This window comes from Schistocerca piceifrons, chromosome 5 (genome assembly GCF_021461385.2).
Source record: "Schistocerca piceifrons isolate TAMUIC-IGC-003096 chromosome 5, iqSchPice1.1, whole genome shotgun sequence".
Lineage (NCBI taxonomy): Eukaryota > Metazoa > Arthropoda > Insecta > Orthoptera > Acrididae > Schistocerca > Schistocerca piceifrons.
In genome coordinates, this window is record NC_060142.1 from 360899538 (window position 1) to 360916375 (window position 16838).

At 45.5% G+C, this 16838-nt stretch overlaps 1 pseudogene; it reads right to left on the bottom strand.

Moving 5' to 3' along the window:
- The window catches only part of LOC124798991, a 168228-nt pseudogene that overhangs the window by 32217 nt on the left and 119173 nt on the right, over positions 1 to 16838 (bottom strand).

The window sequence follows — 16838 nt, forward strand, 5'->3', positions numbered from 1 at the left end:
TGCTACGGACGATATACTGAGGAGGAAGTTTAGGATGCTAATTACAGCAGTGACATTCACAGGAATAGCTTGAATACGCGCCTGTATGCTCGCAGTATATCGTCGGACCAATGATTGTTGTGTCTGTTCGAAGATTCCTGGCATGTCCACAATGGCACCGGCAATGACGTCAATTCTAGCGACGAGGTCTTCTGTTTCTATAACGATTTAATAGACCAGTTGCCTCATAGGCTCCCAGAGGAAGAAATCCAGACACGTGAGGTCAGATGACCTGACTGGCCAGGCAAGAGGGTCACCTCAGCTGATCCGGCGATTCCCGAATATAAGTTTCAGATGATCCCTCGCAGCAGTGCTGAAATGGGCTGACGCCCCATCGTGCTGAAAGTACATCCTTTGTCTAGTATTACGAGGTATATCCTATAGCAGTTCTGGCAACAGATGTTCCATGAAGATATGATATCTCCGTCCGCTGAGACGGAATCGAAGAACATATGGTCAAATCAAACTTCCATCGAGAATGCTAGTCCACACATTAACACCAAATAGATGTTGATTTGGTAAAAGTCGAGCACCTCGTGGATTCACAAGTGCTCAGACATGCAAATTGTGGATATCAGCCTTCACAAGCAAACAATGCCTCCTCTGGATATAGGAAATAAGGGATGCAGGGATATCTACTGTAAAAACCATTGTGCGAATTGCATCCACTGAGGAAAATCTTCAATTGCCAGTGCTGCCGCGCTCTGAAGATGGAAAGGATGAAGCTACCGGTCGTCTATGACATTCCACACAAGGCTACCTCCTGGCGCCAAGGGCGAGTGCAACACGTCGTTTACTTATAGATGGACTGTCTTTACCATGTCGTACAATCTCGTCTTCCATTTCGGGAGTTCGCACTGCTGCGTTCCGACCAGTATCACCTATACTTGCACAGAAAGCGTCTCGTTCAAGTATCAGGCGATACAAACATCCAGGCATTTGGTACTGTGGAAACCGTTTGTTGGGAAAGCGCTGTAAACAGTCTCTCAGTGCGGCTCGTCCATTTCCAGTCACTTACACACAAACCAGATGCAACATAAACCGTACCATGTTCACACGACATACGACTTCGCCGCTGAAAACTGGTAGCAATGGGCTAGAGCCCATGACTGCGCCTTGTGGATGGTGGATGGCTCCTTGTAGCTGGCGCTCAGCAACACCAGACTGGAGCAGCAGTACGAAATGCAGAAGTCGTCTGCATATAGAGAAGGTGAGACGGATGGCCCGACAGCTGCTGCTAGACCGTTAATGGCCACTAAAAATAGACACTCAGTACAGAGCCATGTGGGACTCCATTCTCCCGGATATAGATGGAACTATGGGAGGCAACAACTTTGACACAGAAAGTATGGAGCGACAGGAAGTTTTGGATAACAATCGGGAGTCGGCCCTGGAGACCCCACTCATACAAAGTGGCAAGGATAAGACGTCGCCAGGTCGTGTCGTATGTTTGACGTACGTCAAAACAGCCAGCAACCAGGTGTAGGCGTCTGGAAAAGGATGTTCAGATGGCAGACTCAAGGAACACGAGATTATCAGTGGTAGAACGCCCCGGTGGAAGCCACCCTGACATGGAACCAGTAGGCCACGTGACTCCAGCACCCAACCCAACCGCCGACACACCATACGTTCCAGCAGCTTACAGAGAACGTTGGTGAGGCGGAAGGGCTGATAGCTATGCACATCAAGCGGGTTTTTACCGGGTTTGAGCACCGGAATGATGGTGCTCTCCCACCACTGCGACGGAAAGACGCCATCGCACCAGATCCGGTCGAAGATGACGAGGAGATATCGCTTGTAGTCAGACGAGAGATGTTAAATCATCTGACTGTACATCCGATCTGGCCCAGGAGCTGTGTCAGGGCAATGTGCAAGGGCGCTGAGGAGCTCCCACTCCATAAATGGGGCGCTATAGGGTTCGCTGTGGCGTGTTGTGAACAAGAGGACTTTCCTTTCCATCAGCCGTTTGAGGGTGTGAAATGCTGGGGGGTCGTTCTCCGACGCAGAGGCTCGAGCATACTGGTCAGCAAAGTGCTCAGAAATCGCGTTTGCGTCTGTACACAACACGCCGTTGATATTAACGCCAGGGACACCTGCTGGGGTCTGGCTCTCAAGCAGACGTCTGATCTTCGTCCAGGCTTGGGAAAGTGACGTATGGCGGCCAGTGGTCGACACATACCTCTCCCAACACTCCTATTTCCGTCGTTTTATAAGCAGTCGAACGCGGGCACGGAGCCGCTTAAAGGCTATTAGGTTCTCTAGGGAAGGATGCCGCTTATGTCGCTGTAGAGCTCGCCGACGCTCTTTAATTGCCCAAGTGACTTCCGGCGACCACCAAGGGACTGTCTTTCGCCAGGTGCACCCTAGAGAACGAGGGATCGCGTTTTCTGCCACAGAAACGATGGTTGTAGTGACCTGGTGAGCCACAACTTCGATGGCACCAGGTGGCGGAGATTCAAAAGTCACAACAGAGGCGAAAGCTACCTGGTCTGCCTTGTTTAGAGCACATCTGGGTAGGTGTCCGTGGGTATGACGCTGGGGGAGTGACAGGAAGATGAGGCAGTCGTCACTACCACACAGGTCGTCATATGCTCTCCAGTGGATAGATGGAAGAAGTCCTGGGCTGTAAATTGATAAATCGGTGGCTGAGAAACTACCATGAGCCACACTGACAAGTGTGGCGGCCCCAGTATTTGAGAGGCAGAGGTTGAAGTGGGACAGTAAATTTTAGACATCTCTGCCTCGGCCAGTAAGCATGGTCCTTCCCCACAAGGGGTTATGGGCATTAAGATCTCCCAGAAGTAGGAAAGGCTTAGGGAGTTAATGGACCAGTGCAGCCAATGCGTTCAGTGGTACTGCACCATCTGGAGGAAGATACACATTGCAGACTGTTATTTCCTGTGTCGTCCATATCCTGACAGCCACAGCATCAAGAGGACTGTGAAGTGACACAGGTTCACAAAATATCGAGTTCAGGACATACACTCAAACTCCACCTGATTCTCTATTATATTATCTATGGTTCTTGTAATATCCCTTATAGCCGCAGAGGGCAGAGGTTCGCATTGCCGGGAACCAGGTTTCCTGGATGGCAATGCAGAAAGCAGGTGTAAAGCTTTACAACTGCCATAGCTCAGTCAGGTGGTGGAAGAAGCCGTCGCAATTCCACTGGAGGATAACGTGATCGTGAGGCTGGGAAGCATGGAACATTCAGTGAGGCATTTTACGCCTCAGGTTCAGCTTCTGCCAACGACGTATTTCCTGAGAAGTCGATATCCATTGTATTTGAGGGTATGGCGAGAACTAGGTCCTCAGCAGACGTCAGAATCTCATCCTCAGACGCAGAGCTTGTAGGTAGCGGTGGTGTGGGTGCCACCGCAATTTACTTATTATTGGGGGTCTTCTTTTTCGGTTTCTCGCTCTGTTCCTTGGGTTTTTCTCTAGCTGGGAGGGCTTCTTTGATTCAGTCTCCAGGACTGAGGAGGACCGTGAAGCCCTACGACCAGCTACCTGTGGCTGCTTCAGCCACTGGCAGGTGTCCGCTTTGCCACTGGTAGGAACCTGGGAAGGGAGTGACCCAAGGGACCCCTTTCTACCGAGAGGAGCCGAAGAAGACATACACTTCTCTGTCTGAGAAGTAGGGACTGATTCCCTGATGGTGGGGTGTTGGGGGGGTGCTGCTCCCAAAGGAGGTGGTGTGGGAGCAACAGGGAGGGAAGCGCTCCCCCACCATCAAAGGGGCAGGTGTAGACTTATGACTCTGAGAGCTGACTGGAATTGGCGCAACGGATGGGGCTGGAACAGTAGTTATAGCAGTGGTGTAAGATGTTGTCATGGGCACAGGATGGAGCCTTTCAAATTTCTTTTTAGCGTCAGCATAGATCAGCTGATCCATTATTTTCCGTTCCTTCTGTAGAATCCTACAGTCTGGCGAGCAATGGGAATGATGCTCTCCACAGTTGACACCAATGGAAGGCGGGGCCCATGGAGTATTGGGATGCGATGGACATCTACAATCTCGACATGATAGGCTGGAAGTACAGCACTTAAAGCACAGCATCGAGGGAAGCATATTGGCTTGACCATCAACTTGACCTTCTTGGGTAATGTGTCACCCTCGAAGGCCAAGATGAAGGTACCAGTGGCAACCTGATTATCCCTCAGACCCCGATGGACAAGCTGGACAAAATGGATACCACATCACTCTAAGTTGGCGCGCAGCTCGTCTCAGACTGCTCCTGTGGAAGATAGTACTCTGGACCATATTTAAGCTCTTATGGGGCATGAGAGTAACAGAAACATCCCCTAGCAGTCACAAGTGAGTAATGGCTGTGACTGGGCAGAGGAGACTGATTTTATCAAGACAGATCCTGATCAAATTTTGGACAATCCCTCCACCTCCCCAAACTTGTCCTCTAAATGCTCTACAAAGAACTGAGGCTTCATGGACACAAAGGATTCCCCATAAGCTCTCGTACATACTAGGTACTGGGACGAATAAGATTCGCCGCCATCCTTAGCCTGGCGTTCCTCCCATGGTGTGTCCAGGCAGGGGAACGATTTGGAGTCATACTTCCTTGCATTAAACTGAGCCCTAGAACACTTAGATTCTTCTGGTGGTTGACTACGAGTAAGAGAAGATGTACTACGCTTCATGGCGTGTCATCCGCCCTGATGCCACCCACTCCGACGAACCCCCCTCCACCCCTCACAGTCGCCACCTAGCCACAACAAAGGCCACCTGGCAGGATGGCCATTGCTGGGAGTCCCGATGCCCGAGGGTGACGGGCATCTACTCCTTGGGATATGTGAAGAGTTAATGAGTTAATGGCGCAGGCATCAGCAGAGCGATACCTGTGTTGTCAGGTGGTTACAACCAACAGGATAGATGGCGGCCTCACCACAATGGACTGGCTACCGTGCTGGATATCAGATGCAAACAAGTCCATTATCATCATCAGCGCAAAAAACGATACTGCACAGTGGAAGAAGGGTGACCTCGCCCAACAGCTGGAAAATGAGCGGAAGTGCAGATCCACGTTGACGGAGGATGTGAAAGAAAAAAATGGTTCAAATGGCTCTGAGCACTATGGGACTTAACATTTGTGGTCATCAGTCCCCTAGAACTTAGAACTACTTAAACCTAACTAACCTAATGACATCACACACATTCATGCCCGAGGCAGGATTCGAACCTGCGACCATAGCAGACGCGCGGTTCCCGACTGAGCGCCTAGAACCGCGAGACCACCGCGGCCGGCGATGCGAAAGATCTCAGTGCTTGGTGGACACGATGCACCGTGTAAGGCGCCCTTCCCCAACTGGCTCGCTCTCCGGCAAAATTTTGAAATAAGGAGGTCAGGCCCTACAGGGGACAATCACATAAAGGCCAAAATGTGTGAGACTCCTTTTAGTCGCCTCTTACGACAGCCAGGAATACCTCGGGCCTATTCTAACACCCAGTCCCAGAGGGGGGGGGGGGGGGCAGCAATTGGGTGGAGAGAGGGTCAGGAGCACATGGACAAACAGTGAGAGGATAGAGAAGGTGGACAGAGAGAGGGGTGAAGAGGAGATGGGCAGAGAGGAGGAGGAGGAGGAAAGGAGGAGATGTACTAATAACTAACAGAAGATTCGATTAAATACATACCAAAGCAATGCCAAGTACTCTGGTAGTATCAGATAAGAAACAAATTGAGTGCTCTGAAATACGACATAATTGTATTTTGTGGAGGAATTTGTGACTGATTCATTTTCGTTATTTAACTTAACTCGACGATGGACAATTGTTTTTACATACAGTTACAGACGTCAATTGTAATCTAAATTGCTCGTTTCGAAAGTAATGTCTCCTTTTTGTGTTGATTTTGAGTGTCTGAGTCAGATGATGTTGGTATAGTACTAATCTTTGAATCTTCCCGCTAATATCCTGTTGGTTTCATTGTAGAGAGGCACACTGCTGTAGCTGGGGAGTGTTCCAAAATGTCGTTTGCCATCGAGTTGCATATAAAACACAGATGTGTCGTTTATTTCGTCACTTCTGTTCAAAATAGCAAGTCAATGATATTTTACAAGGAATCAATAAATGATTCTCTGAAAACTAACTTCCCCTAAATTTTGAGAAGATACATTATATTGAGTTTTGTACAGCAAATAGTCATCTCTCTGTACAACAAATAGGGTCATAACTGATGAACAGGAATCACTAAATAGGGTAGAATGCTTCAAATTTTTAGTTTTACATACTGATGAAAAACTGAAGCTGAAGAAGCATTTTACCGGGTTTGTCAAACAATGAAGTTAACCTGCTTTGGCTCTTCATATAATAGCTAATCTTAGAAACAAACGAATTAACGTATTGACATATTTGGCATATTTCTACTCATTAATGTCTTATAGAATAATTTTCTAGGGATCTCAGCACTTAGAAATAAATTACTGATAGCGCAAAATCGAGCGTTAAGAATAAAATATTTTGTTTACCTGCAGGTAGCTTTTCAAGTTCAAAAATTGCTCTGAGCACTATGGGACTCAACTGCTGAGGTCATTAGTCCCCTAGTACTTAGAACTAGTTAAACCTAACTAACCTAAGGACATCACAAACATCCATGCCCGAGGCAGGATTCGAACCTGCGACCGTAGCGGTCTTGCTGCTTTTCAAGTAGTTAGACATTGTAACTGAACTTTCACAATACATACTTACGGCAATGAAATTCATCGTAAATAATTCTTCGTATTTGAGAAGATGAGTGAAGGCCATACATAAAACACTAGAGGAAAAATGATCTTTATTACCCACTATTAAAGCCCTCATATACTCAGAAATGAATCAATATGAAGGAACAAATATGTTTCATCATTTTCCCAATATCATAAAACGTCTGACAAGCACTAAAGCAAGTTTTAAATCTAACCTAAAATGATTTCTCTTGGACAGCGCCTGCTGTTCCATGAACTACTATTATTTAAAAAGTAGTAGCATATTAAGTATCTTTAAGTGTTGTTGCATGAGTAGATCTAAAAAATAATGTGCTCATTCATATTAATCATGTATTTGGACTCGTCCCAGATCATCTCTATAAAGGAAACGTTGAAATGACCTATATAAGATATCACTTAGTGACTAATTGTGTCAACTGAAGTCCATCTATGCATACTATAGGAGTGTAGAGACATTACAGAAGACGAGAGTAATATGACACAGTGGGTACTGCTTTTGGGAAGTGGTGCAAAGAATGTGCACGTTAAGACATGCTTCATCGATCCAGCTTAGCTGCCAGTCATAATCGTAAGTGGCTCGATGAAGTCATTATTGATGATCGGCGGATTACAGATTAGGTATTATGTGCAGGGTTGGATGTCGTCTGTAGTGCCTTACTCAAGCTGTTATGCAACCGCCGGCCGGAGTGGCCGAGCGGTTCTAGGCGCTTCAGTCTGGAACCGCGCGACCGCTTCGGTCGCAGGTTCGAATCCTGCTTCGGGCATGGATGTGTGTGATGTCCTTAGGTTAGTTAGGTTTAAGTAGTTCTAAGTTCCAGGGGACCTCAGAAGTTAAGTCCCATAGTGCTCAGAGCCATTTTTGTTATGCAACCTCGGTTACCCAAAATGCATGTGAGATAGGTCCCACGTATGCATATACGAAACCAAAACGATCACTGAATGAGAATTCATTGGGAGCTGATGCTATACAAGGATGAAGGCGGCAGTTTTCTCAGTACCGTCATCACGGAAGATGAGACGTGGTATCATCACTACGAGTCGAAATCCAAAGGAGATTTCATGGGGAAGCGACATGCAAATTCTCGAACAATGAACAAGTTGAAGACAGAATGCAAAGTGGTATGTACAGTATTTTGATATAAGCAGTGTGTGGTTCATTTTGATGAGTCAGAGCGTAAAGCAACTGTAAATTCAGAACGTTAGAAGACAACACTAACCAAGCGGAATATTCGAATATCTATTTAGGACAGTGGAGAAGACCCGCTTCCAGAACGATAACTGCAAGCTCCATAACAGCTTTCTACAATGAAAATCATTGCTCAATTTGGCTAGACTGTGCAGCAATAACCATCGCACAGTCCCGATTTAGCACCTGCAAACTACATTGTCAGACTCAAATGCCGTCACAAAGCTGTAAGACAGTGGGTATCCTCAGATGCTTCAGGTTTTCACGGACCCAGTATGCAGGCTCTTGCTCGTCATTAGCAAACGTGTATGGCGACTGGTAGTTACAGCGTAGAAAAAATATTGTTTATAACTGTTGCTCTGTTTAACTGTGTTATTATGGTTTCTGTATATATTGCAGTTTCCACGAAAAGAAGTGGGAGGCACTAGTTCCTTTTTGACTCCCGTAGATGGCTGTAGATAACAGCCGAAACCCGTAACTGTTCCAGTAAAACACGCGATTGTCGACTGCTGAAATAACAGGAGGGCAAAGGAAGCGAGATGAAGTGACATGAACAGAGGTGTGTGGGTGGGCCTACCTGTGCCCGCTTCCTGCCTCGGCAGGTACTCCTGCATGTCCTGCAACAGCCGCAGCACGTCCTGCGAGTCCTTGGCGATGCTGCACAGCTCCTCCTGGTTGAAGTCGGGCGTGATGGTCTTGCAGAGAAGGATCTGGCTGATCACGTTGCCCAGGTTCGACGGACCCGGCCGGTTCTCTGCACAACAGAAGCAAAGGCGTTATCACAGGCTCGTCAGGTCCGCTGCCGTGCACCTTTCCTGCTTCTTTCTCGTGTAGCCTGTCGTCATTAATCCTACTGTCTTATCAATAACAGATTTAGCCAGTACTTTTTGTCTACTGGTGTTTAGACTACAGACCTGAAAACTTGTAGGCTGCCTTCAGTGTTACACTTCATTTAGACAGAAACGTCGTTAAGGCATGACCGTAATGTGGGCACTAGAATGGCGCTCTACCAAAACTACACTAGCCAGAATGAAAATTTCACTCTGCTGCGGAGTGTGTGCTGATATGAAACTTCCTGGCAGATTGAAACTGTGTGCTGGAACGAGGCTCGAAATCGGGACCATTGCCTTTCGCGGGTCCCGAGTTCGAACCTAGGTTCGGAAGTTTTTACTTCAGTAGTTTTGGTACAATACATAAATGGCGTAATAAATGGTAGGATTACCTGTAGTATTGGTAGTAGTGGTAGGGGAAGAAACATAAACGATAGTGTAAGAGAGAAACTGGGAGTCGACGACTTCTCTCTTTTTTGTTTGTTTGTCGTTTGGTTGTTTGTTTTGTACATAGTTAGAACCGCATATCATTCAGTGTCAGTCCACTGTGTATTCGCCATTCTTACAGAATATAAATTGCATTTTCTAAGTAATAAAAATTAGCTTATCTCTTAACTTCTGCGCTTTTATGCAATCAAAGCATTTACTTTTGTTGCGAGTACAGTTTATAGGCACAAACATTAGATGTATTTGCGGGTTCTTCTATGTTTCCTTTTTTTGGGGAAACTGCTTTTTTAGCTCTATGTGATAAGTCCGTATTCTTTTCTTTATTTTTACCACAACCTACCTCAGTTTCTAGTTACATACCAACGCATTTCGAATAAAATCAGCATTAAACATTAACAATTTCAATTTTGCTACAAATAATGTTTACTTTTAACGAACAGACCGGAGGATAACTATGTAGAGAATCCGGTCCTTTATGTTTCCTCAGTTTCTAGATGGTTCACCACTTCCGGTTTTTAGGGGAATGTAGTAAGATACTGATCACATACGTAAAAGAAGCGATCGTTGTGAGATAACGCCCAATAGGTATGCAACACATCACAGCTAGAAGAAAAACTACCGTAGTCTACTCTTACTTAGATTACTACGACAGATTGTTGTAGTTATACGTCTCTAGTGGGCACTGTCCCAGAGTGGCATGGAAGCGGCCTCTGAACCACAATACACGGAAGCGGCTTCTAAACCACAATATATACATACCCGCTTACAAGCGGACGTCATTCGCGATCTGCTCCCAAGGGCATTCATTAAGATTTAACCCCGGAGCTACACAGCAGACACTATTACTCGGAAACAAAATACTGATTGTAAGAATCGACTATGGTCCTAATATTTCTAAGTCAGATCCTTTGTTTGATCAGTATCTGTCGCTCGGTTGGGTAACGGGAGAAATGTGAACCGAAGGAAATGGATTACTAGGTCACAATAGCAGAGGTGACAGACTGGAGTACTGTGGGACAATATACTACCTGTTTGAAATTGTTGCTTTGCTCTTGAGACATTATGATTATACAATGTGGGATGAGAATGTCATGTAATTTCATATATTTTGTTCTGTTAGCGCAAATAAATTGGAGTTTACTTTTAAATTTCATACCGTGTCTAACTAAAGGTGACAAATTCCAGTTTATGTCTCTAGCACCAGGGATATCAACTGACTATGGATTGTCTGCAAGTGTAATGTTCCACCTAAATGTATTCGTCAGATATTATGTTTTCTATTAATACGAGGGGTGTTCAATAAGTAACGCAACACATTTTTGTTCTGAAAGCAGGCTGTTTTTATTTCAGTACACCATATTATGCGCCAAATTATTGACCACGAAACTTTATTCTTCAACATAATCTCCGCTCAATCCGACTGTCCTAAGCAACGTTACTGCGAGGGAATGTGTCTCCGAATGATACCAGTCTGTTGGTCGACGTCACGTCCCATCGCTTTTTACCATGTTCGACAAAAAATTGTCATGATCAGCATCGTAATGCAAATAATTCCGCATAGATTGCCCTGCGTTGCTCTGTATGGTTTTCTGTTACCGGCGAGGAATCCAGCGGGCACACACCTATGAGTATCCCAAATGGCGGACAACTCTATCAGCACTACCAAGCTCCACCAACAGAGACGAACAGTTGTGCAACGACGTGTTTGATTGTGATCCGTTGATCACCTTGGATAAGAGTAACCACACGTTCCAACATTTCAGCAATACAGCTGTTTCCGGCCGAACGGCACGCGGGTGTTTGGACGCATTTGCGCGACCTTGTTGCGATGATGTCAGACGCTCCACCCAACGAATCAACGATCTTTTGTTCACTGCCAAGTATCCGGAGACATTCCGCAAGCGCCTTTTAACATCTACGATGTTATGGTTTTCCCCCAAAAAAATCTCAGTGGCAGTTCTCTACTAGAAAACCACAGCCGTTGCGGACGCGATTTTGAAGGTTACGTATAGCGCCGCCACCTTTCGGAACTTTGCGAAACTATAGAAGCTGAAGCGGGAATATGCCACGATGTCACACAACAAATTCCGCATTTTTTGAACCGAAAAAAAAATGTTCCATCACTTATCGAACGCCCCTCGTACATGGTAATGAACCAAATCATTATCACCACCTGCTTAATAGCGTGTTAGAGATACTTTGGAACACAATAAAACCACGATTCTGCTTGACATGGATTTGTCAAGGGCATTGGTAGGTTGCCAGAGGATGTCTATGAGCAGGTCACGCAATTCCTGTAAACTACGAGTTGGTGGTCTGTAGGTGCGTAGCATCTCCCCACATGCGTTCCATCGGGTCCAGGTCTAGTGAATTTGGTAGCCAACTATCAACGCGAATTCATTGTCATGCTTGTTTTCGGCCATAATGGCTATCTTTGTGAACCACGGCCGTGTGGGATAACTATTTATTTATAAATTCTGCTACCAGTCACTTTTTTATTTTATGTTTAATCTAACATAATACTACGCGTTTCGAACATGTTCTGTTTATCTTCAGGCGTTTATACATACATACATACAGAGAAATGTTACTTGAAAAGAAATGGTCTTAAAATAGATTAATCTAGAACTCTTTGTCCATTGTTTGTTGCTGTAGCGGCTGGTGTGGCATTTGGGGGGGGGGGGGGCGGGGGAGGGGGGCAGTGTGTGGCTAGAAATCGAAATCAGTGATGTCTTGTGCTGGTTTTCTTCCTTGTGGTTGACTATGTATGATATAACAGCTTGTATAGGATGCAGATAGATCTACATCAGTTATGTGTTTTTTCGTAACGCATAACTCAATGATGGCCACATAGTCCATAGCGTTCATGGTGCCGCGGATAAATACCACAGCTTCCATGGCAGCCCAGGTGAATGCCACCTCACCGGCCTGCGTCTACGGCGCAGTGCATGTTTCGGGCAGCTGTTTGCGTGGGTACGGAATATTCGGAGATGATCACCTGGTGTGATAACAAACGTGTTTCATCTGATCAGGTGATACGTTTCCGTCGATTCAAGGCCCAGTATCGATGGTTACGTGTTTATATTACAGGTAACAGACTAAAGTGTAACAAATAAATTGACTCGATGATCCCGCGCTCAGAACAATCGTATATGATAATATCATTGAGTCAAAGTGGAAAAACGTCGTCTGCTGCGTAGCCCCATGTTGAACAATGTGCGCCGAATGGTGTTCACCAGCAAGATACTCTGCCGCCAGATCTGCTACAGATCACCGCCTGTCTTGCTTTACAGAGCACGCAGCCCTCTCACCTGTACGTTCTGTGATTAGGCGTGGGCGTCCTACATCCTGTCACCTACTCATGATATCACCGTCTATCAGTCGTTTTCCATAGATGGTACGCCAATAGTGCGGGGACAGCAGACCAGCTTTTTCAAATGGTTCAAATGGCTCTGAGCACTATGGGACTTACCTTCTGAGGTCATCAGTCCCCTAGAACTTAGAACTACTTAAACCTAACTAACCTAAGGACATCACACACATCCATGCCCGAGGCAGGATTCGAACCTGTGACCATAGCGGTCTCGCGGTTCCAGACTGTAGCGCCTAGAACCCCTCGGCCACCCCGGCCGGCCCTGCTTTTTCATTTCCCAGATGTTCGTTCACAGGCTCCGGATCATAACAATCTGCGCTTTTTCCTCACTTATGACACATCTCTTCGCTAGAACGATTCTCCAATCTTTTCCATTTCGCTTTTATATTCTCACGTCAAGCGCCCGCACCGGCACCAGACGGCATTCAGTCTCGCGGTGAGCAGTGGTCACGATGTTTTGGCTCATCAGTGTATGCCTTGATGTTATTTACATAGTGCATTTTGCACAAGTGTAATATGCCTGTTTCTAATATATTTATTATGTTGGTTTCATTAAGCTTCTGTAACATTAAATACAGCCTTCGATCAATCCTTTAATTCATGATGTCACTTAACTGGTAAGCAGAGACCCTTTTAGCCTCTAGTACTGTTCTCTTGTTCGTGATGGAGGAAATCAAGGATACTGTGACAGGCAGACACGAGGACAGCGGTACTCACCATACAGGCCGGACATGTCCATGGGCACCACCTGCACGAGCCGTCGGCACTTGGCCAGCTCTCTCAGCAGCAGCTGCGAGATGAAGAACAGCAGCACCAGGTGCGGGTTGTCTGCCGGGATGCCCTCCGCCACGGCGCTGACACACACAGAGGTACGTAAGCACTGTTGCTAACATATGCAAGTAATGAAGTTAAATCACACATGTACGTACACACACATACACAAGAAAAAAAACTAAACGACTACATGGCTCTAGGGCAAAAATCAATCATCATATAAAGTATGTCACGTACGGTAAGACGAGAACGTATATCCAAGATAAATAACCAATTTTTGGAACCAGTTGCAGGTAATGTTACGGCGTTAAGTCAGGAGCCGGCACGCCAGTCGGGAACGACAAAGCTGAGAAGGCTGTGAGAAGGGGTCAGCCAATCGCACGTTGACTGGACCTCCCTCCAGGAGAACAACGTGACAGCAGCGGCCCCTATGTGAAGAGGACGTAAGCGCCGAGACCGACTGGTGGCGGCCCAGTTCAATAGCAGCTTCAAGATTAGCCACTTGGATAGCAGTGTCAACGTAAGGCATTTTGATAGTAGTTCAGGAAAGACTTTTGTCAGTTTGAGATCAGTAGTCACTTCGAAGACTGATTATTTTGTATGTCGCCCTTTGCTAGCGACATATCTATGTAATTTCCGAAGTTAAGTATTGTATTTGATTAATTGTAATAAAACTCATTAACACCAGATGTTTGATTGTTTGTCTGGAGAACGGAGTACGCAGGATTCCTAGACACAAAAGGTAACACATTTGAAACAACAATAATCACAGAACTCAATTAAGAAACTACAATTTCAATTATTCACTTATCAAGGGGATGATAAGTAATAATCTGCATTATCTAACAAACATAAATTTACACCAGCCACTAGAGGCAAGTTACAAAACTAACGTTTCCGAAAAATCAAAAAGGTTGTTCATAACTTAAACCAAAAATTCTCAAACTCATTTCCCAACAACAAGAGAGAGGCAAGTCACTGGTAACACTACTTTAGCAGGAACTTGTACCTCGACCAGATAAAAGAATCAAAAATCTAGAGTACAACTGTGGAAGAACAAATCCATAAAAGCATTGGAACTTACCAGAACAGATTTTTTTTCTTTAGCACCATCAATCCTGTCCTGTTCATTTGGAATACTTTTTATTCTTTTTAAGTGTAGACAGCTGAGTGCAGGAGATCTGCAGAGGATCGACAATTGCTACCGAAACTGCCAGTTGCCGTTGGTACGGACAAATGAAGCATACTGTGCATAAATGGGCGAAAAAACTGTTATTGTTGGATTACGCGTTTGCCCAACAGTCACTGGAAAGAGCCACATCCGTTAAACATCTGGGAATGAAACGACCACATCAGACTACTCACGAAGAAGGAAGATGCCAGAGTGACATTCAGTGTAAGAATCGTCAAGAAGGTACCCTACGAAACCGTCGTTCGATCAGCACTTGAATCTGCTACTCTGTCTGGGACTCTTGGCAGGTAGGATTGATAATGGTAATAGACAAGATACAAAGAAAAGCAGCGCGTTGCGTCAACTCCTTAGGCAGGCGCTACAAGCTAGGCGTTGTGCGTCGCGATTCGCTTTACTGTTACAATTGCCAAGCAGCATTCTCGTAGGAGAGTCGACAAATTTATCTGCTTTCCGGAAATAATCATGAGATAAAACTAGAGAGATTTGTATGGAGAAGAACAGAAAGACTTTTGGAATCAAACTTTCGCGACGATCACTTTGGAGTCTAGAGAAATGTAGGGCCACGAGAGCCAGTATTGACCTTACGTCTTTTCTTAGAGGACAGATTGCAAAAAGGCAGACCTACCTTTAATGTAGATTTACAGAAAGAGTTTGACAATGCTGACAAGCATGCACTCTTTGAAACTCCGAAGGTAGCTGGGATAACGTACAGAGAGTCAAGTATTATTTAAAATTTGCACAGAAACCAGATTGTGGTTATGTGAATCGAAGGACGTGAAAGGCAAAGAAATGTTGAGAAGAAAATGTACAGGGTTGTAGCTTATCTCCCACATTATTCAGTCTGTACATTCAGCTAGTAGTAATGGAAATGAATGCCACATTTGTAAAATTAATTTGTGCTCAGGGAGAGGAAATACAGAATTTGAGCTTTGCCGATATCATCGTAGTTCTCCCAGAGACGTTAAAGCAGTAAGAAGATCAAATTGAGTCGATATTATCTTGCAAAGAGGTTGTAAGATGATTATGAGCGAAAGTAGTAAGAGAAAAGTGGATGGAATGTGTCGAATTAAATCAAGCTATGCTGTGAGAGTTGGATTAGGAAGTGAGACACAAAAAGTAGTAGATAAATTTGGAATTTGGGCAGTAAAGTAAATGATGATGACCGCAGTGGAGAGTATACAAAATGTGAATCGACATAGCATGAAAATATTTCTGAAGAAAGATAAATTAAATTAGTTAACACCGAAGTAGTACAGGTAAGAAAGAAAATTACATTTGTATATCGGATAACTAATGAAGCAATACTGATTCGTACTGCAGGGAAATTTATGACACAACTTGACTAAGAGAAGGGTTCAGTTGATAAGACACATCAGGTAATTGTCAGGGAAGCGCGTCATGTAAAAATTGTGGAGGGGGACCAGGAGTTGACAACAGGTTCTGGTGGGTGTAGATTTCAGTATTTATTCATAGATAAAGGAGCTTGCTCAGAATAGACAAGCGTAGAGAGCTGCATCGAACGAGTCTTCGGGGTGAAATTCACAATAGCTACAATAACTGAAGCTTGCCGACTATATTTCTTGCCACACGTCACTCGTGAGTGGAGGGAGAAAGAGGTGGAGGGGGCACTGGTACACGAAGTAGCGTACGCCACAAACCAGAAGACGGCTTGCGGAGTACTGATGTTGAAGACCGCAGGTGGCAGCGTTGTGGGGTGTGGTTGGACGTGGCTGTTAATAGACAGGGACAGCGCGGCAGCGGCGAGAGGCGAGAGGTGGGCAGACGCCGCAGGTGTCCGCTGGGGGGCGCGCCGGCTCTCATTAGCCGGAGCACCCTCCATTGCCGCGGGCGCTCTCCAGCCGGCGCCGCCCGCCCACGCAGTCGGACTCACTCGGCGAGCGCCCGCCCTCTTGCTGGTGCGCCACGCGTCTGGCACACACACACACACACACACACACACACTTCGAAGCTCTGTGGCGATGCCCTGTGCTTCTAGCATACTTAGAGCTACTCAGCTCGCTTACCGACAATTTGTATCACCTAATACCCAACGTTATTGCACTTGATATCGGCTTAAGACCGAAATTATGATATTAATCTGTAGAGATTTCTTTTGGTTTTGTTTATTCGAATTTTTATGTTGTTCACAAATTGCAACATCTTCTAAGCTGTTCACGCTAATTAACACCGTATAAACACGGTCTTTCTCCAATTTACTTCTGTTCAAAAAGTGATTCTGGTAGCTGGAGTCCAAAGTTTTTGTTAACCATGCTTTTTTGC